The sequence below is a fragment of the Python bivittatus genome, unplaced genomic scaffold (genome assembly GCF_059951505.1).
Source record: "Python bivittatus isolate LINGU-HERP-01145 unplaced genomic scaffold, Pbiv_v1 ctg000060_np1212, whole genome shotgun sequence".
Lineage (NCBI taxonomy): Eukaryota > Metazoa > Chordata > Lepidosauria > Squamata > Pythonidae > Python > Python bivittatus.
This window is the reverse complement of record NW_028277044.1, coordinates 7,469,899-7,495,677: the sequence shown is the minus strand read 5'-3', so window position 1 is coordinate 7,495,677 and position 25,779 is coordinate 7,469,899. Positions and strand designations below refer to the sequence as shown.

General features: G+C 35.9%; 1 long non-coding RNA gene across 1 annotated transcript in view; it reads left to right on the top strand.

The window, feature by feature from the left end:
• LOC148216425 (uncharacterized) overlaps positions 1-25,779 on the top strand; it is a 208,965-nt gene that overhangs the window by 124,335 nt on the left and 58,851 nt on the right. Inside the window, exon 2 of the long non-coding RNA XR_015795426.1 lies at positions 8,774-8,875. This is a non-coding gene — a long non-coding RNA (uncharacterized LOC148216425). The remainder of the gene's footprint in view (positions 1-8,773; positions 8,876-25,779) is intronic.

Sequence of the window (25,779 nt, the reverse complement as noted above, 5' to 3'; positions counted from 1 at the left end):
AAGTGTCATTTTGCTCTCTTTATGGAAGCACTAAAATGTGAGGGATTAGTTGTCCCAGAGGATTATCAGCTAGATATATTCCAACTTCTCTTTTTTGTACAACTGATAAATCTTATCCAATGTGTGTGATTTCATGTACGTATTTATTTCAGACTTGCCATGATAGATGAAATCTTAAAGCAAAGATGTGTTGGTATGTTTGGGGGAAATAATAAATCTTATGTTATTCTTATATAGTACCACATTAATGAGCTCAAACAACATAGGTTGTTGTTGTTTTAAATTAAAAGTATATTTTAAAATTAGCTTGGAAAAAGAACATTTGCCAAGTCATTTTTGTTCTCAAGTCTTTGGATGAAATCAAGACATCTGCCTAGTCCCAGAAAAGCTGGAAAAATGTTTTACTAACTTAAATTCCTTATGAAGTCTTGCTTTTTTGCTTACCTTTCACTACAAATTGTTTGTCTATACATCCTAATTAGGTATTTCTTTTATGTAGTCAACCTTAGCTAGAAAGAGAAGATGAAAAACTGCAGTTGTTGTTACAACTGTGATTAGTTTTTTCTTTTCTTTTCTTTTCTTTTCTTTTCTTTTCTTTTCTTTTCTTTTCTTTTCTTTTCTTTTCTTTTCTTTTCTCCCAGTCTTACTTTATTCCCCCTTTTCTCATCTGGATTCATTTAAGATATTTCATATTTCAGTAAGCCAATTACCAGGGGACTTTCTTCCTCCTTTTTCTGCCACTGTTTGTCAATTAAAATATTACAACTATTATTTATGAAAATTAACTTACAAAAATATGTAAGGGTGCTAGAGATGCTTTGCAATAACTTTGCCTGCCACAGATTTGAAGATACACATTTTATTTATATTTCATTATATTTTACACTTTAGACTTAAAACCAAAAAAAAAAGGATTTTTACTTACTTATTTAGTTGGAAATGTTTATATTGGGGTGTCACTGTTCAGAAGATAAATCTGGTAATTGCCCTTTTTATTATTCTTGTCCTATATTAATTAATTTTAATGAGTTTCCTTCTAAGTATAAACAGGTATTATCTGGTTCATCATTATCATCAACAACATCATCATTGTCGTCATCATCGTCATCATCTTCACTTAAAATTGCTTTTCTTCAGGTGTCTCACATTGTTCCAAAGTCTAAATGGCCCCTCCAGAAAGCTTAGATGGGAGAGATATGTGCAAATGTTAATTCTGTGGAGTCCTTGGGGTTCTCTGAGCTTGATTCTTTTCATGCAAATGTTTCATTACCCAGCTAGGTAACATCTTCAGTGCACTCATTATTAAATTGAAGTCTACAGAGTCTTTATAGTTAACACAAAATTGTTTTCAACAGTTGTTTTAGATTATTACCCTTCTCTCTCCTTCTCTCTCTCTTCTCACACACACATGCACACACTCAACACATAACACATTTCTTAAAAGTAGTATTCTATATACTTCTTATAAAAAGAAGCAAAAATTAGTTAAGCAAATATAACATTGCAGAGGATAAAATTAAAGAACTGTTAACTTTTTATGCATCTCACCTATTTTGTCAGTGATGTAGAACTCTGATTTCTGTAGTTATGCACTAGGCAACAGTACTAGAAAGAGTTTTGTAAGTTGTTTACTTTCAGATTTAAATAAATTAAATAATATAATATTGTGTTTTATCTTTGTAATATATATGGAAAAGTGTATGCAGAGTCTCTCCTCTCACATTCTGCTATAGTGGCTCATCATAGCAGAGGATTATTCCTAGGAAGGATAAGCAAAGAACTGCAAGAGTGGACACCAAGAGTATACAAGTAGTCTTCATTTAACAATGGTAACTGGGACCAGAATTTCCATAATTAAGCAATGCGGCTGTAAAGTGCAATATAATATGACTACTGTCCTTAGCGACGGTAGTTACAGCACTTCCAGTTGCCGTCATTAAGCAAATCTCACACTGCCACTGAGCACAATGTCATGTGGTCACCATTTGTGACCTCCTGTCAGCTTCTCCATTGACTTTACTTGTTGGAAGCCAGCAGTGAAGGTTGCAAATGGGAATCATGACCATGGGACTCTGTGCTGTTGTGATTGCAAGCCAGTGGCTGAGCACCCAGATCAGGATCACGTGACCACAGGGACGCTGCAACTGAGGAGTGGTCATAAGTATCACTTGCTCAGTGCTGTCATAAGTCCTAACAGTCACTGAACAAATGGTCTTTAAGTGAGCACCACGCTTAAAGAGTGGTCTTTAAGTGACAACCAGCAGCAAGGTAACCCATTCCTGTGTTTTACTAAGAAAACCACATGGCTAGACAATGTAAAACAATTGATGCAGATAGTGCCAGATAATGGGCCTTGCAGTTTGGATGACACTCAATATGCTACTGAGGAAGGAGTACTAAGAAGGGGCTGAGGAACTTTTGGAGTACTAATGTCCATGAGTAATAAGGAATGTTTATTACAGGGCTAGATGGAAGCCTTCAGGAAGTCTAGTTGCTGATGTTGCTGTGCAGGATAAGAAAATCTGAAGCTATAAAGATAGGCTCAAAGTGGAACCATGGTCTGTAAGAAGCATAAACACAGGAAAGCTCAATACAGTGAAAGATGCAATTAATAGACTGCATCTTGACATCAATAGCATCATCTAATTGAAATGGACTGGAAATGGTTACTCTCAGTCAGCAGATCATACTGTTTCATACTCAGAACATGAAAAAGGAGAAGGAACAGCAGCACTTTCAGAGTCAGGAAGGATATAGGAAAGACACCTTGCCATAGTCAATGAGCAAATAATACCAATTATACTTTATGGACAACCCTTTAGTATGAAGGCCATTCAAATTTATGTTGCAACCACTGATGCAGAAGTGGAGATTGATGAGTTTTATGCTCAAGTTCAATTTAAAATTGACAGAACATGCAAGCAAGAAATGTTTTTGGACTGTATGGCACAGGAGAAAAGAAATACGGCAACAAATCAATTTCTGCAAATCTAATTATTTCTTCACTCCATTCACTGTCTTAGAACAACCAAGTGACACGTATATACATGGGCATCACCAATGGTATACATAGAAATCCAGTGTTACTGGTAAAAAGAGATGGAAGAGCTCAGTTATAATAGCAAAGACACAGCCATGGGCTGACTGTGGTACAGATCACAAACTTCTCATGTGTATGTTTAATTCAAGCTAAAGCAGAAGAACAAAGCCAAGCAGTTTCCACAATATGATTCTGAGTATATACCCACCATTTTCAATTGAAACATCATCAATTGCTATGAAATCCCGAACTTCTTGATAGGAAGGAGTGGAATCAAACCAAAATTTGTTAAGGATAAATGTGAAAAGACATTGCCAAAGACAGCAAACTGGATATCACAACCAACAGTGGAAATTGCCAAGAACAGTAAAAGCTAAAGCCAAGAACAACAAAGATCTCAGGAAGGAACTTAATGAAAAATTTCAAAGTGCTATTAGAAGAAACAAGCAGCAGTATTGCCCCACATTGGAAGATGAAAACTTCCATGACCTGAAAAAACAAAGAAAGTCCTTCAAAAAACCTCTCCAGGCTTAAAGGAGTTTCCAGCTTCAAATTGCTATATTAACAGACTCCAACAGACAGATAGAAACACATTCAAAGATTTAAAAAAAAAAATGGAAGAAGTGTTTTGAAATTTGTTACAGAAATATGTTAGTATCCTGATACCTTAGAAGATATTCCCTGCTTACAAGAACCTCTAGTATTGGACGATAAAGTCAGATCAGCACTATGGTCATTGCCAAGTCAGAAGGCTACAGGAATATATGGAATAGCTACAGAAATATGGCAAACAACAAAAGAAGAATCAGTAAAGGTTCTAATGTCTGGAGAATGACACAAACGCTAACAGATTGGAAGAGGTTGGTCTACATATCAGCACCAAAGAAAGAAAACTTAACAGAATGTAGAAGTGATTACACAATACTTTAATTTCACATCCTAGCAAATAAACTTAGCATCATCCAACACATATTAGAGCCTTACATGGATAGGGAGATGCTAGATGTTCAAGCTGGTTTTAGAAAAGGCCAAAGAAAAAGAGCCATTATTTTTGAGGCATATAGGATAACTGAGAAAGCCAAAGAATACCAAAAAGTCAATATGTGCTTCGTTGATTATAGAAAGGCCTCTTATTGTGTCAACTATGTGAAGATGTGGAATGTTCTTAGGAAAATTAGAATTCCAGGACATCTCAGTGTCTGTTTGTGAAATCTATACACAGGATAGAAAGCTACAATCTGGTTTATAATTTTTATTAAAATTTTTAAACAATAAGATAAGAACTAATACAAGCTAAAACAAATAAGGAAGAAAAAAGAAAAAGGAAGAAATCAAGGAAAAAGCAAAAAGTGCAAGAAAAGAAAAAAAAAGTTGAAGAAAAATAGAAAAGAAAGAAAAAAGATATAAAGAAATGGCTTCCGATATTCTTCGCAGCAGTTATGAGTATAAATATATTTTAATCTCTCTCTCTAAAGTTACATCATATTACTCTTCTTTTTATAATCTATCCTATCTAATAATCAAAACCATAAATCACAAGTCCTTTTTGTTTTTGTTTGTTTTTAAGCAAAAATCCATTAAAGGCTTTCAGTCACTAATAACTTGGATAATGTCTTCTCTCTAATCAAAAAAGACAATTTATCAATTTCAGCAAAATCTGTCAACTTCACCAACCATTCCTCCATATGGGTGGTGTTGAATCTTTCAATCTCTGTGCGGATAGTAATCTCGCTGCAGTAATCATGTATTGAAATAATCTTCCATGTTTTTTTTCCCTGATTATCCATTAATCCTAAAAGGAAAAGTTATAGATTCAATTGAATATTAATCTTTAAAATCCTCTGTATCAAAGTATGTATTTGAATCCAAAATTTTCCAGCTTTTTTACATGTCCACCAAACATGACAAAATGTCCATTTATGTTGTTCACATTTCCAACATACATTTGAAACACCTTTATACATTCAAGATAATTTCTCTGGCATAGTGTACCAACAATACATCATTTTTATAAAAATTCTTTTTGAGATCATAACACAATGTAAATTTCAACCCTTTTAACCACATATTTTCCCATTTGGTTGTATATTACAACCAAAATTCTTAGCCCAGGATAGGAAACTGCGGTCTGACAGAACATGGCAAAATAAACTGTCTCCAGGTTGGCCAAGGAATGAGACAAAACTATATAGTCTCTTCTTATTTATTCAATCTATATGCTGAATATATTTGAGGGAAACAGGAATGGAAAATGAACATGGTTTTAAAACTGGAGGAAGAAACATTAATGACCTGTACTATGCTGATGACATCACTCTGATAGCTGTAAATGCAAACGGTTTGCAACCTCTAGTAATGACAATCAGTTAGCACAGTGAAAAAATGGGACTAAGACTACATATACAGAAGATCAAACTAATGACAAAGGTCCAGCTACAAGCCTTAGAATTTGCAGTGAAGATATTGGTATTTAGTTTCTGCCTGTTAGGGTCAACTAACATCAGTAAAGGAACCAGCAGTCAAGAAGTACACCACAGATTAGGACTTTATAGACAAGCGATAAAGACCTTGGAAAAGATATACAGATGTTATGAAATATCTAAAATTACAAAGTCATGAATCATGCAGGTAGTGGCTTTCCCTCTGACATTCTGTGGAAATGAAAGTCAGACTTTGATGGAGCAGGATAGAAAGATTATTGGCAGTTTTGAACATTGGTATTGGAGAAGACTCCTGAGAATACCATGTATAGTCAAGAAGACAAACAAATGGATCCTAGAACAAATAAATCCAGGGTTGTCACTTAAGGCACAATTGACCAGGCTCAAATCATCATATTTTGGATGCATTATGAGGAAATGTAACTCTTTTGAAAATTATATAATGCTGGTAAAGGTGGATGGAAAGAGAAGAAGAGGATGACCAGCTGCAAAGTGGATGGATGGACTTGATTACAGCAGCTATGGGTACACCACAGGAAGACCTGAACAGCCAGATTGGAGAAAGTCTATGTGCTCATTAATGGTCAACATTGAATTGATTGTACTTAATAAAATCACTTGAAAATTATAGATTAATGAATCATTTAGTTATAAGTTTCTTTCTTCCTACAAAATATGACACTGCCCTAACGTTCAGAAGATTATATTATCTAAGTAGCTCACGACTTCACCAAATTGGATGACTTTAAAGGAAGTTAGACAAACTGAAAATTAATTTACAGAGTATTCATTGTGATAGTGATATAGCACTAAACTATCACAGACCTTAGAAGTATGAATGTGAGACTTCTGTTGCACTCATGTACTGCTTCTTTAGCAGGCAACCCATATCTGAGCTACAAAAACCAGGTGACCAAACTCTGGTCCAGTGGATGGCAGGGTTATGAGTTTTCTGCTTTTATAGCTGCCAACTAGTAGTTACCCAGTTTTACAGTTTAGGCATAGTAGCAGTTTTGCATTACCTATGCTTTTTAGTTTGGTTCAGCATAGATTTGTGCATGATATTTCTGGACCAAATCTTCATGTGGTGCTGGTCCATGCAGAACTGTCCCATGCAGTATGGACCCACATTTTTCTGGATTATATATGGGATCCTCTTAGACTCATGGATGTTGCTTTAAGAGTTTCATAGAAGCTATGGCTAGGGGGGGAAAAAAAACTTTGCAAAATTCCATCTTGTGTGCCAGTTAAAGCTGTTTCTGGATTGGGAAGCTCTGCTAACAGCCATTCAAACTTTAATCACGTCTCAGTTTGATTACCACAACTTACTCTATATGGGGCTGCTCTTGAACATTACTCAGAAATTATAGCTGGTCTAGAGTCCAGGACAGCTTGAATGCAACATATTTTATCCATGTGATATGTCCACATTGAGAGCTACATAGCTGCCTATTGGATCTGAGCACAAGACAAGTTATTGGCTGTCACTCTTAACAATCTATATGGCCGGGGGTATCTGAAAGCCACTTACTCCAAGTATAAACTATCCCAATAAAGGTGAATATGTGTAGCTCAGGGTTGAACTGTGGAGTCCTTGGGGTTCTCTGAGCTTGGTTCTTTTCTTGCAAACGTTTCATTACCTGGCTAGGTAACATCTTCAGTGCTGAAACAGAACAGGGTTTGCTCTCTATTTATATACAGGCCACAGTATATAAACAGAGAGCAAACCCCATCCCATCTTAGCACTGAAGATGTTACCTAGCCAGGTAATGAAATGCTTGCAAGAAAAGAACCAGGCTTATATAAACTGTCCATCCTGCAAGTACTGAAAGTGAAGGCTCACTCTGGATCTTAACCCCTAGAGATTGTCATCATCATTTGTCTCCATGGAGTTATTTCCTTTTTCTGAAATTCCAATATATTAGAACCACCCAAACCCAGATAGGATTCCAGAACACCATCAACACTAGGCTGTTCTGGAGGACTTTTAAGGAAAGATGTGTAACTGTATGATGGAGTGTAAGACACAATCAGAAGCAGCTTAAAAACTGAAGCAAGCAAGCAAGCAAATAAATAAATGGATAAATTGAAAAAACACTTGGAATTACCTGATTAGTTAATTGTGGGGGGGAAAAATTCACTTCAACCAGAACTCATTTGCAATGAAAAGTTGCATGGGAATAATCTGACAGGAAGATTCAGAAATATCTTTTGGGCACAGAAAATTGGAACACTTTTTTAGATAGATACTATAATCTGCTTCCTATGCTATTTGTTAAAGATTGCATCAATTTTTACTCTGGCTGTCTGAATTTCCCTCCTTCTGGCAAGATTGTTGGAACTAGTTCTGCTGTAGACAATTTTACTGTGGATATATGTTTAAAGAGAGGCAACAAATATAAGTTATGTACTCCAAAGGGCAGTGTTTATTTAGAAGAAGCTACTGTGTGAGAAGAGAAATACAGCAGGTAAATGTGCAGTTTGGAATAAAAGCAAGGTTATTTCTTGTTTTCTACTGAGTATATTGAGCAATGAATATAATTTTGCTGGGGTGAGTATGAGAGAGAGAGAGAAAGAAAGAATTTGAGAATTCTATTTGTAGCTTATTGGTATCACAAGTGTGTAGAGAAGAGGCAAGAGAAAAAATAATATGTGTCAGAACATCATGATACTAATAGATGACTCCTGTATTTCTGCCAGCGATTGGCCTACAAATATATAAGTGTGGAATTTGCATCTTTTCACCGTGCACATGTCATCATTTTGACATAGTTTCAGTTTGCTATAGATGCCCATGTTATGTATGACAATGCAACAAATGTTTATCAAAACTTGCTAAAGTTAGAAGAACAGAGTGCTATTATTATTCTGATGTACATGTAGTTCTATACTGGCTGATTAATCAACAACTTTGACCATTGTTTTCAAAACATTTTGGACAATTTGGTTTTATTGGGAGTGCTCATTATACTGAACTTTCAATATTCTTGCTTTACTTTTCAAACTTATAATGGATTCTGTGACTAAGCCATGTTAATTATCTCTGTTTATCCACAACTGAACTATGTCATGCATAGTACACCTATAAATTTGAGCAACCTCCTTCCTAAATTCAGTACTTTTTATAATATCCAATGTTGTTGATCTGCACCAAATATAGTGAGAGAAACAATTAAAATACTTTGCATGGTGTTTTAATTGTTTCTCTCTTTAGTTATTGACTTTCCAATAATCATTACAGAACTCAGGTTACCTCCTTCATATATCTGTCCTCATGCCTTCTCTGTTGCAGTGCCTGCCCTCTGGAATATGGCTCCCCCTGAGATCTGGACGGCTCCTACCCTATTAACATTCCAATGAGCTACAAAGACCTGACTGTCCTCCTAGGCTTTGGGTTAGTATGGTTGGACCCCCCTTTGCCCCCTTTGTTGACTGTGAGTTGTTGATGGAATGTTTTGGAGGTAGCTGGGTTCACCATTTTGTTACTCTTCCTTTTTTTGGTCTGAGTCTAGTTCTATGTTTGTCTCTGTTATACTGTCTCTATATTGTTTTGGTGTCCTGTGTGCTACCCAGAGTAATTTGGAGTTGGATGGCATCAAATTGATTATATATATATATATATATATATATATATATATATATATATATATTCTATATGAGAGAGAGAGACAGACAGACAGACAGACAGACAGAGATCTATCATAACATTGTAAACAAAATTCCAAAGTTGTTCCTTTCTCCAGGTAAAAGATAAGAACCTTCCAGCCTTCTAATAAGGAATGTAATTTTTCAGTCAGCAATACAGAGATGAAGGTCTTTCAGCAGCCAGGGTATCATGGAAAAGCAACATCATTTTTGCTTTTCACCTTCACTGCATGAAAGTGTGCGGTTTTGTCCTAGTGAATAATTAGGTGCAACAAAATATGGACTAACAAAATAGTCATTACCAAAATAAGGACTCTGTTGTTGCTTTTATTGCACATTTGGATGCTTTTGCTTTGCAAACCTGGTAGAATTATGGGAAGAGGGCAGTGGTGGCAGGAGACTATTCTTTTCATCCTAGCTATATGTTACATTCATATCTTCCTGCTAGTAGACCTGACCTACATTCCCATTTTTGTTTCTTTATAGTCTGCGATACATTACATGCTATTTTGTGCATAAGAAAGCAACCTATCTGGAAGTCATGGGTTTCGTTTTGAGCCAAGAATTTTGCTATTCATAATGAACCATCAACAAAATATCTGAATTCTGTTTATTTCAGCATTTTCTTGCATTTTGCTAGAGGCCTACAAAATGTTGGTGATTAGATACAGCCCTCAGGACTAGACTAGTTCATGTTTTAGGAATAGAAAATGAGTTACAAAGTTATCCTATAGCAACCCAGGAAAAAAAAATCCCAAGCTCAGCACATTGTTTCAAGAGTTGATGTATAATAGAAGGCACAAATATTTTGTAAAAAATCACTTGTATGGGCATGTATGCCTATTATGATGAATAATGCAATAAGATTTGATCCATTTCTAATGTCTCTTTCTGACTCTCATTTTTTGTTATAAGTGTTTCCATATTCATTTATTCTTTCTCTGCCTCCCACACATCCTTCTTCTTTACTGATATAACTACAAGAAATCATGTAGGAAGTTAGAACATAGTGAAGAAGTGTTTGTGATCAACAAGAAGAGACAGTCAGCAATGAATGGGTGCTGAAAGTACATGGATTGAATTCAAGAGTGAGTGATAGTACAAAAGAAAAATTCTGGTCTTAAAGGGCCTTCCTGCACAGCCTCATTAAAGTGCTTTTATCTAGTACAGGAGTTGGCTTAAAGTATGACAGTTTAAATTATGCTGGTTTAAAGAAGTGCTGACTATACTTCTAATGAGGCAGAATAGAAGTTCTGTCTGCATAAGATTTGAGGTGGAGGTATAGAAGCAGGCAGGGAACGGCTCCTTTGACACTTGTTACTCACAGCAGAAGACAAGCTTGTTGAACTGGGCTTTGATGAGGATTTGGAGATGGGTGTCTGGAATGGACATTTTTGCCCCATTCCCATTTTCCCAGGTGTTCCACTCTAGTAAACTGTCACTTGGGTTATTTCTGATCACAGCTTCACCTGTATTCTGAAAGCCCAAGTGACAGAAAGAATGGTAAACCTTTCTATCAATTTTTGTAAATCCCTGTCCAAAAATGGCCCAGCTGTCAGATTGGTGGAGGATGTGTGTGGCATCAATCTTCCAGCCATCCTCCAGCACAATGACCAGTCATCTGGGATATTTTTGGACAAAGGTTTACCAGTAGTTTGACCATTGTTTCCTATCACTTGGACTAAAAAAGTAAACTGGCAGAACTCTTGTTAATTTCATCTAGTTCCCAAATAACCCAAATAAGTGTTGCAAGGGAATGCTAGCAGCAAATCACTACAGAACTTGGACACATCCCATAAAGTGTGCAAAATGACACTGCCTTACAGAATTTACTTGGATGTTCTCTTTCTCTGCCTCCCACACATCCTTCTTCTTTACTGATATAACTGCAATAAATCATGTAGGAAGTTAGAACATACTGAAGAAGTATTTGTGATCAACAAGAAGAGACAGTCAGCAATGTGAAAGTACATGGTGCCGAAAGTACATGGACTGAATTCAAGAGTGAATGATAGTACAAAAGAAGAATATTCTGGGATATAATATGGGATATCCTGTAGCATAAATGGAAGGGACAAGTGGTGGAATCACCTACTGTATCAGTTGAAATTCATGAACAATTCAGTGGTACACCTGGGTACAAGAACAAGTGTATCAGTGCATTTTCAGGTTTATAAGGAACTCACATAAGGCTTCAGATGTGCCTCCTAAATCAAAACACAGTCAGGCTTTACATGGAAATGTGGGTGGGCAAGCAAACAAGCAACTCAAGATGAAATGGCTGTGGAGGACAGCTAGCAAAGACTGGAGGGGAGAGGTATACCCACAACAGTGCATGGTATTGAATAGGAGTGGAGGCATTACTCACAACAAAATTAAGCTCTTGAAGTAGATGACATAGCACCACCAGTGTCTTCAGAAGTTGGGTGGAAAAAATGGAACTCAATATTTTAAAGTGAGCAACACCATTAAAATTCCCATTAAAAAAAAGAGTGAATTTGCTAAAGTGCACAAAGATTAGGTAGTTCTACATCAGAGGCAACTAAAGCACACAGAGTAGGTTTATTTCCCCCCCTAGCATTTCATTCCACATGTGACTGTTGTTTTACTGAAGTGCTACATTTCTGAAAAATAAATTGGTCCTACATGTTTGGAACATGATCTGCTCATCTGCCAAATCTTTTTCACCTTGAGGAATTTGATAACTGATAACCCTTCTTAATGGCAACCTGTAAGCAAACAGCTACTGTATATTCACCAGATGGGGAATGTGGGAAATAGGACCAATAACCAAACAATACCCTGAAATGACTGACTAAAATGACTTGATTTTATTGCTGTAATGAAAGCAAACCCAACCTCACCTGGGCACGTAAACTTTGAGGAGCATATTGGGGGAGCATTTTAAAAAAGGATGGGCAAGGACAAAATAGTTAATGAGACTAGAACAGTTTTATTGAAAACTACTTTTAATGTTAATGTAATAAACAGAAAGTAATGAATATGATTGTTCCTTATCCCTAACAATCTATTTAATAATTTTCCCTTTTGACACATTCAGAAGGATCTGGGGATTCCAGTTATTCCGAGCTTGGGTAAACTGGTAGAGTATAAACATATAAAAACAACCAAGTCAAACATGTTTAAAATATATGATAAAACACAATTACATGAACTGCAATTGAAAGTCTTTGAACGTTACATCCCAGGTCTTATTTCAGTGTTTTTATTCCACTCACAGTGACAAGAAGTTATTTCCAAAATTTTCCACTGGGTAGTATATCTCAGTAGGATTCCCCAGGAACTATCTATAAAGTAGCATATTCTTTGAGTCCTTGACCTTACATTCATAATGCATCTAATCTCACAACAGTCAGTCATGACATTAAAAGTGTTAAGTCACATTCCATTGTTTGATGGTTTTACCAGTCTCCTGGAAATACTCTTTGACAAAGAAAAATGAAATTCATAGCTGTCAAGAGAAGATAAATGTTTAAATCTAACGGTGATGTCAGAGTCTCAGTCCTAGATATAGAATGGAAACAAAGAAATCTAGAGAGAAATAATACACATTTCTTATCATATTCCCTGCACCTGATCAAAACTGGAGAAAATGACAAATCCCTAGTTCCTTTGCCATCAATTTCTTCAGAAAAGTATGGGGTTGTAATTATTTGACCCCTGACCACTTTGGGAGACAGAGCAGACTACAAGCCCCATGTTACTCTGCAGAAACAATACAAAGAGTGGTATTAAAAAAATCACTTCTGAACAGCTGGTTACACTTTCACCTTTGAAAAGTGAGGAAGTGTGCAGAGGAAGGTGCTGCATTTTGAATTTTAAAAACATTGAGAAACCTTTGCAAACTTCTTTAAAACATGGGTTTCAAGATAAACCAAAGTGCAAGTGAGCATTTATTTGTTTAATGGATGTATATGCTATATATATATTCCCTTTCTGTTCTAGAGAAGAGTGCATCAAGGTTGGAGATACTCACTTTTTCTTCAATTAAAGACATATATTTAAAGTACATTTACAGATATAAAATGAAATTGAAATTCTCATGAAAATGAACAGTGAAATCAAGTAACAATTCTTAGACTGCTGAAATAGAAGCATCTCTACAAATTTTCTAAATACTGAGGGAGTGGAACAAAACACCATGCTGAAAGAATGTCAGGGAGCAGTGCAGAAGATGGTGCTCTCCCATGTGCCAGAAAGGTAGGCCTTGCAGAGCAGCCCATCTTCCCAAGGATCTCTTCTGTGGCAATTTTCAGGAAGAAGCAATCCCTTAGATTGCCAGGCCCTAACTGACACCAAGTCGGACTGATTCAGGAAAGTTTGCAATAAGCGCACCAGACATAAATAACAAATTTACTTTTTGCTGGAGTTGCCACCTGTTAATCCACCTGAGGATCAAGAAGCCTGCTTAACCCGTTCTTTCAGCAGAAGTGCAGCTCAATCTAAAACAGGTTTGATCTTCAAACCCTGAGTCCACTTACCTTTTTATCTTCATTTGTTTTGGATTTAATTTTAAAGAATTAGCAATTATTCTTGCAGATTCAGTGATTATCAGCTTAGACAATGTCCAAAGATTCTGGATGCTTTCCTTGAAGCTGGATGACAAGGAACAGTATAGCTAGATGTCAAGAGCATACTGATGTCAGCCCATTCCAAAACTTCTGATGTCTTTCCAGATTTTTCATATTAGATGCTGAACAGCATGGAAACAAAATGAAAACATATGGGACACTATTGATCATTGGCTTAAATGTTGAATTGTTGTCCCAATGAATCACTTTCTGAATATGACTCAACAGAGCAGACTGGAATGTCAGTATAACAGTACCTTCAAGGTCCAGTCTGGCCAGGGAATTCATGAATTATACTATCAGGAACTACCAAGAGATCCAGAATGAGCAGGGTACTCTTCTCTTATCCAGTTTTCAGCAAAGGTAATCACCTAAGGTAACCAAAATAGTTTCAACACCACATCCTGGCTTACAAAAGTCCTTGAAATAGCTCCAGATTATCAGTATCCTTTAGGTATGTAGAGGCATGAGGCTATCAGATTCTAAAACTTCTTTCTGGAGTATTTGAGACTACTCTATATTTGTACAGTTTTCCTGGACTAAGGGAAGAGTTCTTCATTATTATAACTTCCTTCAGGAAAAGGCAGAATATATCACTCCCACAAATAATTATTGATTACTTCCCTTACATATGGTACAGACCTGTCCTTAAAGATTTAATCTGCCAGGATTTAATCTACCAAAATTTGAGGGCAAAGGATCAAGTAAGGAAGTGGACTTATTCCTAACTTACTTAATAAGTGGAGAGAGTATTAGGACTTCTGGGCAAGGTGACTTTGTCCCCAAATAGCTATTGGCAGTTTCTGGCTGGCACCTCCCTACAATTTATGTCCTGATAGTTCTTTATTTCATAGGCTAATTGCTATTATCAGAGCAAGAATTACAGCGTGTTTTGGTGACTGGGAAGAGTTTCTTAGTTATCTGACTGGGTGGAGGCTAAGAAAGTTCTGTCACTTTCTTCTCTCACTAAAATGATAGTCTCAACAGCTGCTACAAAAAAATGGCTGACCTTGAGATTAGAGAAAATGTAAAAACTGCTATATACAATATAACAACTACTATATACAATGTATAACAATATACATTTCAAAATGGTTATGGCTGAGGAGATAATATCGTTGTAGGAAAGTCATGGCAAGTCAGAGGATACATATATAACTGTTTACTAAAAATGGTTACTAAGTAGCATACTATTTCTGCAAACTGTTTTTTTATGTTTCTATCAAGCTAGACCAGTGTTTCTCAACCTTAGCAACTTTAAGATGTGTGGACTCCAATTCCCAGAATTCCCCAGCCAGCATTTAACATTTCCTGTGTTAAAGAACAAATATCATCCACTGTGGCAGTATTTACCAAGTACAACATTTACTGACATCTTGACTTGGACCAGTAACATTTTTGCTTCAGACACACCAACATTATTAGACATGATCACTAAATCATGTAAGACAAAATAACCCACAATTATTCTTCTGAAATACTTGTTAGAAATACATTGATTGGACAAGCAAATTTCAAAGACTGAATGGAATAAGGAATTGGAGATTCTCATTTTGTCTTAACGATGGAAACCTGCCTGAATGTCTGTACCTAATTTTTTAGCCAATCCTAGCCTATTCAACACAAGTAGCATTTTGGACTTAGTGGACCTCTTTGTTTGTTTTTCTAGAAAAGGAATAAATAAATCATTGTATTGTAGGAGATACACTGGAATAATTTTTCATTAAAATGTTGTGATGTCCTAAAGTTCTGTTCTTGGAAGATGTGATTATACATATTAATTTAACATTGAGACAGACTTTAATATTTTCAGACCTCCATGTTCTTTTGAATTACATATCTATTAAATGGAAATTGACAGCTGGATAATGGAAACTGATTATTTGCACATTTCTTATTGCTAAGAGATTGGTCCTTCAGTGTTGGAAAGATAAATGAATGTACGGTATTGAAAGCCGCTGAGAGATCAAGGAGGGCAAGGATGGTCGCACTTCCACCATCCTGCTCCCACCAGAGATCATCCATAAGTGTCAAGTTATTGATATATATGCTAGTTATTAGCTAATTTAAAGAAAATACTTTTTTTTTTAATTTGGTCAAAAATTCATATTTTGCATAAGACAAAACCCTGTGAAGCTGTAGTTGATGAAAATGTATATATGCTCTTAAACATGTCCTTTTAATATATGCTTTGCTGAACAATGAAGCTTTTATTAAGCAAATGGAACAGAAAACGATAGGTTGTTGTTGTTTTTTTCATACTAATAAGGACTCAGTTACCTCACTGTCTTTAATATGACACATTGTTAATGCATTTATTCAAGGTCACATTACTCCATATGCTTTGTACAAAAAGAAGCAAAAATTGGCTATTTATTTTTAGAAGAGAAAATTAAAGGATTATCATCCCTTTATCTATCCCATCTATTGCCAGTGCAATGCAGCTCTTTGGTCATTGCTAAATATGAACATTAATAAATGTACACTTATATATCAGAGGTTTTATTACATTGCATGAGGCAATGATATCGGGGATAACTGAAAACTGGGAAGAAGGAGTAGAAGAAAAGGTTACAATCCAGCTTTTGACAGCAGTGCCTTTAAAGCAGTTAATGATTGAGGCATTTATATAAGCTAAAATGATGGTGCCTGAAAGGGTTGATGATTCATTCCCTTTAAGTAATAAATATGAGTTATTAGGACAGTCTGAAGAATACGGGCTTAAGGATATTTCTCCCCTCATTTCTCATTAGGGAATGAGCTGTCACTAATGGAGGTGCAACAGAAGGAAACCCACCAATTCCTCAGGCGACGACCAAGATATCATTTTCTTAAGTATCTTTTGTGGAATGTATGGGAAACCAATACCTTCTAACTGCTGAAATAATGATCCTAAATTTCCAAAACTATCCTCTATCACTGAAAAGCTAGGTAAACATCAACTTTTTTTTTTTTGAGTCATTATTTTAGGAGGCAAAATGGAAGGGACATAAATATGTTATTTGTAGTTAAGATCCAAACTTGAGAGAGAGAGATACTTTGTTTGCATCAGTGACCAGGATATAGCAAGATAAATTATAGGAAAATGGAATAATGCATCCTTACAAATATGAATAAAATGAATAGTGGAGTCCTTGGGGTTCTCTGAGCTTGGTTCTTTGCTTGCAAACATTTCATTAACCGGCTAGGTAACATCTTCAGTGCTGAAATGGGATGGGGTTTGCTCTCTATTTATCTGCTGTGGCCTGCCTTGCCAGTGCTGGTGGGGGTGGGGGTTCTGTTTTGCTCCTCTGGTAGTTCCTTGATTAGCGTATGTTTGCTGCTTGATTTTGTGCCTGGTGGTGACCTTTACTTATCTGGGTGATGATTGCTGGAGATGATTGCTGGTGATTGATAAAATGAATGAAATGGAATATAAAATTATGAACATTAAATCCATAAAATCTATAAGGCAGCTAATATGGGGTTAACTGTATATTTTTCAACCAAATATTCTAGAATTAGGGTTTGGTCTATACGGGAGCAATCTCTGAAGTCAGCCTTCTCATTTACCAATACGTTTTGTGCCACAACCTAATCCAATTTGGATTAGAATTGAATAGACTACATTTTGCTAATAATGTTCAGTAAACTAATAGGTCAATAATTAGATGGGGATATTATTTTTACTTTGCATGTATTGCCAACTCCCATTCTCCCATACCCAAGCAAATTCAGGGATCCACCAATCTAAATTGCTACATAGTAATATGCATAATAATGAAAACATTGTCTGGTCCTTTTTCCATTTTAATTTGTTTAGGATACTGGAGCACAACTGGGAATATGTCCTGCATTAATTCCTGGTACAATTAGGTTTGGGGTCAACTTATTTTGGGTATATAGTGCACAAAACCTCTGGTCCCATTCCACAGCTGAGACACGGTAGTTACCCAAGAAGGAGATTTATTTGAAAGGAAAATGATAATTCTCCAGAGCAGAGTTAAATTATTAGAGCAAGCTGTTGCTGTTAAGATATCACCAGGTATCTCTGTTTCTATTGCAATACCTATACTCTGGATCTTTGTTTTTTGTTCTTTTGGTTTTTTTGGCTGTAGTAGTTCTTGGGTATTGATTTAATCTGGACTTTGCCTAGATAGAGCAAAATATCTTATCAAAACTCTTTTGATCAATCGGCATTCTGTAGCAAGCCTTGACTGGAGTTGCCTATTTTATTCCTAAACTAATAGGATTCCAATGGTCTTGCTTGGATTATGAAGTTAGACCTACTTCATAGTCCACATCAGGAATAGACCTAATATTCAAGTATATAATATTCTCAGGTGCTCTGTGTGTGTGTGTGTGCGTGTGTGTGTCTGTGTGTCTCTGTGTGTAAGAGTATCTATTTATTTTAAAAGATATTTGAAAGTACAACCAATAAAAATAAAGCAGGAAAAGAAATGAAAGAGTTGTGCAAGCTATATGAAACTGAATAGGAATGTTTGAAGTATCATTCAAGTAATACTGAATATAAAGGTGATAATATTTTTATTTATTTATTTAATTTATAGGCTGCCCAATTCATAAATTGCTCTGGGCAGGTTGCAACTAAAAAATCAACATAATGCAACCAGGCATAACAGCAAAAATGCCAAAACAAAATCAAAACAAATCAGAATAGAATAAAATAAAATAAAATAAAATAAAATAAAATAAAATAAAATAAAATAAAATAAAATAAAATGAAGCGAAACGAAACGAAACGAAACGAAACGAAACGAAACGAAACGAAACGAAACGAAACGAAACAAAAAGGAGCTTCACAGTCACCCTGTCTGCAATGCCTGGGAAAATAACCAGTTCTTCAATAATTCCCTGAATGACATAATGATGGATGCCACATGAATTTCTGGGAGAAACTCATTCCAGAGGGCAGGAATCACAACAGAGTAGGTACATTGTCTAGATTCCCACAAGATGACATTCTTTAATTAATGGGACCTGAAACACACCCATCTGCTGGACCAAACCAGATGGACAGAAACAACTTGAAGAGACAGCATATATCAATCTAGTATTTTAAAATAATTATTAAAAGCAAATCAATATTAATAATTAACAAAGGCAGCCAGTATGATAAGAGTCATCAGTTAGAATAAACAATTAATAAGAGTTTGTCTCTAAACTAAGAAAATATATTGGAACAAGTTAGGCGGTATATAATATTTTAAAACCTTTATGCCAAGAGAAACACAAACTTCAGATACAATATAAAGCCATGTGCAGAAATATAATCCATAAATGGTTTTCCAATTAAATTAAATTCTGTGTCAGGCTTGTCTGTGTGTTTTCAAATAGAAGTTATTTTCAACATTGATGCATGCTCCCTCACCTCAGTCTACCATTATTATAGAGAAGAAAATGTATGATATCCAGTAGAAGTCATAATGTATCTTGGCAGCTGTTATCACATGCAAAGCCAACTCCATATACCCTGTAGCAATATACTGTAAGGTTTGCTGATATTTAGCAGAAAAACAGCTGGCAGGAAAGAGAATTCAACCTTTAAGATTTGTTTTGTTCTGTCATAAACATTTTCCAGAATTGTTGAGCTTTATAACATTGCCAGCAAATGTCTATATCTACATCTCCCAACTCAACCTACCACCCCCAGTTCCTGGGAGTGCATGTAGTGACAATGAATTTTATCCCTCTAGGAAAGGGTCTTCTGCAATCTCTCCTGTAAAAGTATGGTGTCATGTTCAGCAATATAATCTCAAGCCACTGTCATCCAAACTAAAGATCTATCCAGCAACTTTCCATAATGCTATGCCAACTTTCCATAATGCTATGCCAACTGATTGTATGGGGTCCAAAAGTCAGCCAGGTTATAAAAGAGGGCTTTTACTCTTTAGAATCTTCCTGAGATCATTCAATTGCTCTCAAAGTAGGATTTATCTGAATCTCTGAGTGCAGATGAAGTTTCTATAAATCATGTCAGTTAAAACAGACTGGAGTACATTCAATATATATATATACATATACATATACATGTATATGATGTATATGTATATGTATATGTGTGTGGGTGTGTGGGTGTGCGTGCATATATGTATATGTATGTATATGTATATGTATATGTATATGTATATGTATATACTGGTCCTTCTTTTGATTATTAGGCTATTGGGGCAATAAAGCTTGCTTTTGACCTATGGCAATAGTAAGTTGAGCAAGGACCAATCTGTGCTAAAACACATCATTCACAAACTTTTATGCAGTTCCTGAAATAACATTAGGATTTTATTCAATATGATCAGTACCAGTTACTGTGGATTACCCCTCTCTGAATTCTGGATCTAATAAAGTCTTGTTCCTCATTCTACTTTATATTTTCTGCTGAATCAAAATGTATTGAAGAAGGGTTTAATATATTATGATTATTGCATTCAGAAGAGGTGTGGGAGAAGCTATATCAATTAATGGAGCATCTGTTGCACATATAACTACCAGTGTTTGAGTTTATCTAATCTTTTCAATATATCCTCCTGTTTCCACCCTGGCAAAGTTCCAAAGTAGTCAATTAAATCTGCTTCCAAAGGCTCTGAAGTAATCTTTCTACTAGTCATTATCTGTTTATCACTATTTATCCAAAGAGCTCATTCTTAAGACTGTGCTAAAACAACATTTTCAGGATTGTTTTTTTTACAGCTGTGGCATTTCTTTTGAGTTTATAATAACAGCATTTATTATACATTGGTGGTGTGGTAGAAAAACTCACCTAAGAACACACCAGCAATTGGAGAGGATCCAATGATCACTTTATTAAAGCTGGCAGGTTATAAGAAGTCAGTGGTCTCTTGCTTACATGAACAGCATCAGGGATTCAACAACAAAGTTCTTATATAGGGTCAAAGAGATCAAAGATGAGCATACAGATGCATTTGATACTAGGCAAATAATTGTTTTACATTTGATAAAGGGTACAAATAGAGGTACACAGGCATCTGCGATCCTTTGCATTCACAAAGAGAAAAACTTGTAATGCAGATTCTTTAGCCTTTGAAAAGTGTGAATGCCAGTGTACTAATTGTTATTCTAACAGTTTGACTGCAACCCAATTTGAATGGAGTGAATAGTAAACAAACTCATTAGCAGCTTTCTTGAGAATGTTTCAGGCTATGGGGCCATGCCCTTCAAGAATCAAAAGGCAAAAGATTTACACAATCTGGAGAGAAACCAGCGTATGGCCCCATTTGTCCTTAGAGACCATTTTAAATCATCATGGTTTTAAAAAGCTCTAGATCAGGGTTTCTCAACCTTGGCAAGTTTAAGACAGGTGGACTTCAACTCCCAGAATTCCCTTGCTGGTTGGGGAATTCTGGAAGTTGAAGTCTACCTGTCTTAAAGTTGCCAAGATTGAGAAACCCTGATCTAGATGAAATTCATTTACTGTGGTTTCTCTATGGAACATTTGTGCTCATTAGGTTTTGATAATGCTAGAATTGCCTTCAAACAATGACTTTGATATATAGACCTCCAAACAAATTTAAGAAAGGTGTCATACCTCAATATTTATCATATTCTTCTAAAAGGGTTCACTCCAGCCTCCTATTTATCATTCATTACAATTCTGAAAATGTTTGAGGCCTTCACTTTAGCAAAGCTGGATGCATTGCTCTCAACAGTCCTTTTTGGATGTTTTAAGGGTACATACCTCTATGTATCTTTGGTTATGTCCCTGTGGTGATGGCTCAATAGAAACTCTAAGCCACATGCTACTATGCTGCTCCCTATATAAGGACCTAGACAGATCTTGATTTATCTGATCCTGAAGAACTTCCTGGGTAGGGAGTGCGATTTCTACTTAATGTTACTTTTTTTCAGACAAGGACTCAAAAATATCTTACCAAATATCCCAATTTTGTGCCACCGTCTGTACAATATGCCACACCATTAATTCAGTTTGGAACTTCTTATAGTACTATTTTTATTCTGTTTTATTATACCTGTTCTTAATTATTATTTTTTAGATCCTATTATACCTATTGTTTTTTTCTGATCTGTATACTATCTGCCTATGTATACATACTGTACATATACATGTGTAATATTTCTACTGTTAGATTTTTATTGTATCTGGTCTTAGGGCTGTAATAAACTGATTGTTCAAGAATCAAAGGCCACTCATTGATATATCAAAGGTTGCAGCTCCACAAGGTTATGTCATAAGACCTGTATTCAGGATCTGTATACAGGGAAGATAGTTAACAATCAGGTTTATTGTGGCTATTAAAACCTGCCCCCAAATTGTTTCATTTTAAAGACTATACTAGGAATTGTAGGATACTTAAACATCAGTCAAACACAACCACATTCACTGACAGATCCTCTACCTTTAATACATCAGTCAGATGATATTGATAGTACAGGAGTTGACTCAAAGACACAAAAGCAGTTTTTCTTGATCCCCACTGACCCTTTTTAAGTTTATTTAACATGTACAGTTGTGTGAAAAAGAATGTACACTCTCTTTGAGTTCTATAGTTTTACGAATCAGGACATAACAAAAATCATCTGCTCCTTAGCAGTTCTCAAAAGTAGGTAAATACAACCTCAGATGAAAAACAACACATGACATATTACACCATGTCATCATTTATTTTACAAAAAGAAAGCCAAAATGGAGAAGCCATATAGGTTAATCTTCTTTGTGTCCTGAGACCTGAGATAGTCTCCCTAGAATCATGGAAGAAAATGCCAGTTAAAAATTGGCTAAAACTGGTTTTAATGAAGGAACTGTAGCCTAGAACTGATCCTTGTAAACAGTTTTATTTATTTATGATCTTGGGAAAAAAGCAAAGAATTGAATAATTAGACACCATGGCCTCTCTGCTCAAAGTCTGATCCCACTTGGAGGTGAGACAGAGCCAACATGGAGTGTTTGATTCTGATCTTGAGAAAGATTAGAATACAATTCTGTGTTATTATAATGTCCCTCTGCGTGGGGTGTGTGTGTGTGTGTGTGTGTGTGTCTTCAAGTCAGTGTTGATTCCTGATGACTGCCTGAAAAAGTTCCTGCTGTTTTCTTGACAAGATTTCAGAAGTGGTTTTCCATTTCCTCCTTCCTAGGACTAAGAGAAAGTGGTCCAAGATCACCCAGCTGGGTTTGTGCCCAAGGCCACAGCCTCCTGGTTTCTAGCCTGATGCCTTAAACACTCACCAAACTGGCCAAACTGGCATTATAATCCCAGTCTACAATTAAGCACCATATTTGTGGATTCCCCTGTGCAGGAACATCTGTGGCTGCATACGTTTCACTTTGTTACTCATTTTATCTGAACTGGGACATTGCTTTAATAGCATTCTTGTTATCTAACCACCACTACAGATCAGTTGAAGAGAATGTATTCAACCTATTAGCATAACTTTGGCCAAATTCTTTTCCATCACCACTGCTGTTTGGAGTTTCTTGATTTGCAATCTCAGATACACATACACACACACACACATGCACACACACAAAAATGAATATGTGTAGCTCAGGTTTGAAGGGTGGAATCCTTGGGGTCCTCTGAGCTCATCTATGTTGTAGATGACTCCTGTTTTTTTCTTCTTGGGCTACTGGGTCTTTTGGTTTGCTTAAGATGTTTTGGAGGGCTTTAGTAGCACAAGAAGAAAAAACAGGAGTCATCTACAACATACAGTGTAAGGACTGCATCAACCACTATGTAGGACAGACATAGGCAGATGGCTAGCAGAACACATCCATGAACACGAACTAGCAGTCAGAAGACACAATGAAACCTCCTTAATCTCACAACACATGGATAGACTTAACCATAGTTTCAGCTGGGAAACTGTTGGCATCTTAGACCAAGCTAAATCCAAAAATGTGAGGGAATTCCTGGAAGCTTGGTATTCAGACAAGACAGCTATCAACAGGCAGATAGAGATAAACAACATAAACTATTCAAAAGAGACAATAAAAAGGAAAACAAAAGACCAGCAATCATCACCCAGATAAACAGATTAACACCAAGATTATCACCAGATATACAATCAAGCAGTAAACAATACACTAATCAAGGAACTACCAGAGGAAAAAAACGAAACAAAACCCACCCACCCCCCACACTGGCAGGGCATTCCACTGTATATAAACAGAGAGCAAACCCCATTCCATACTAGCACTGAAGATGTTACCTAGCCAGGTAACAAAACATTTGCAAGAAAACAACCAAGCTCAGAGAACCCCAAGGACTCCACAATATACATGTACACACACACACACACACACACTGTACATCCACGCACATCCTAGGAAATTGTATCACTTAATGTAGTCCATTCTAACTTTCTTCTGGATCTCTCTCTTTCTCCAGATGTTTTCATGGGAGTGTATACTCACACACACACATAGAGATATATACACTGTACAGAATATATATTCTTTTCTTTTACTCATATGTAATTTGTAAATAGCTTCTGACTTTTAACTTTTAATTGAATAATATAATAGAGTTTTGGAAAAACTGAGATAAATCTATTAAGTTATTGCTTTCTAGACTTAAACAACATCAACAACAATGTAATATTGTCCCATTTGTTCAGGATATAAATGGGAAGATGTATATAGATTTCAAACTTGCTAATCATAATTAATATCTCCCTCCCTCCCTCCCCTTTCCCTCCCCCCCCTCTCTCTTACACACACACACATACACACATTCTACATTATACAATAATAATTCACGATCAATAGATTCCTTTTTATAGAATTTCCTTTTTACAGATTACTAATCTTACTTCACCTCTTCAAAAAGTCTGACAGTTTTTCAGATGATTGTTGTTAGAAAGTCTATATTATTTTTTGTTTGTTTCCAGTTTTGTAAAATTCTGTAGTGAAACTTTTCAAATAAATTACTGTCTTTAGTTTTAAAATGAAGCAATCATTAGAATTATTCTTTAGCCAGGCAAGAGTTTCACTATCAATTGTAACTAAAGATAAAAGTTAGACAGTATATCAGTTCGAACCACTTGATAAAAGTGGATGTGAAAGTTTATACACAGATTATTCATCCAACTATACTGCACCAAGCTGATGCTACATTTATGTAAGACCCTTAGGAGTATGACAATATCAGATTTTTAAATGATGTTGTTCATTTAACTTAGAATAGATAAGATGCAACAATCCAACAGTCCCTTAAAAAGATTTTGATAAGCTTTGTTGGCAGTTTTTGAAATGGGTCTGTCTGTCTGTCTGTCTGTCTGTCCGTCCATCCATCCATCCATCCATCCATCCATCCATTCATACACATACACACATACCATCTATCTAACATGCTTTAGAAACCTTTCCTCCCCACACAGAAAATCTGCAATTTTCAACAATTATAGTCAAGTGTTGTACTATGACTGGGACACCCAAATTCAAGTCCATCCTCAGCCACAGATACAGGTATATGAATTGAAACAGCTTATTTTAACTTTGATTTTTAGTCTGTGTATGTATATATGTGGGTATCCTAAATGTGCATGTGTGTGTGTGTTCTTTGAACCTTTAAATAGTCCCAGAATTTAGTTGTGCACCTTGGCTAGAAAAGCTAAGCAGGGTCAGCACTGGTTAGCACTTGTGGGGAGGCCAACTCTAAATCTTAAAGTACTATGACTGGGAAGTTTTTGTTTTGTTTTATAAAAAGGAGAGGAATAAGAAACGACCAACCCATTTTTGTATTGCTGCAAGAACAAGTACATGAAGTAACCAAAGCAGAGCATGGCTCTAAGGGCCCTTTACCTTTACCTTATATATTCTTTGTATGCAGCACAATATTGGAATCATTTTCTCCCCTCAAGCAGATTTTTGCAGAAGCTTGAGCTCTCAAATGAAAAAGCAGTAAAATGTTAGTAGATTAAGTTCCCGACTCAGAAAGTATTGGTATAATGCAAAAAACAACAATTTTGAGAGGCTCAAATGATTTCTTTGGCACAGCAAGTAAGGATTTAACAGCAATGAAGAATCAATATGCAAAGCCTCAGGATCACAATTTAAGCATTTAAAGTCTACATGTGGTAATAG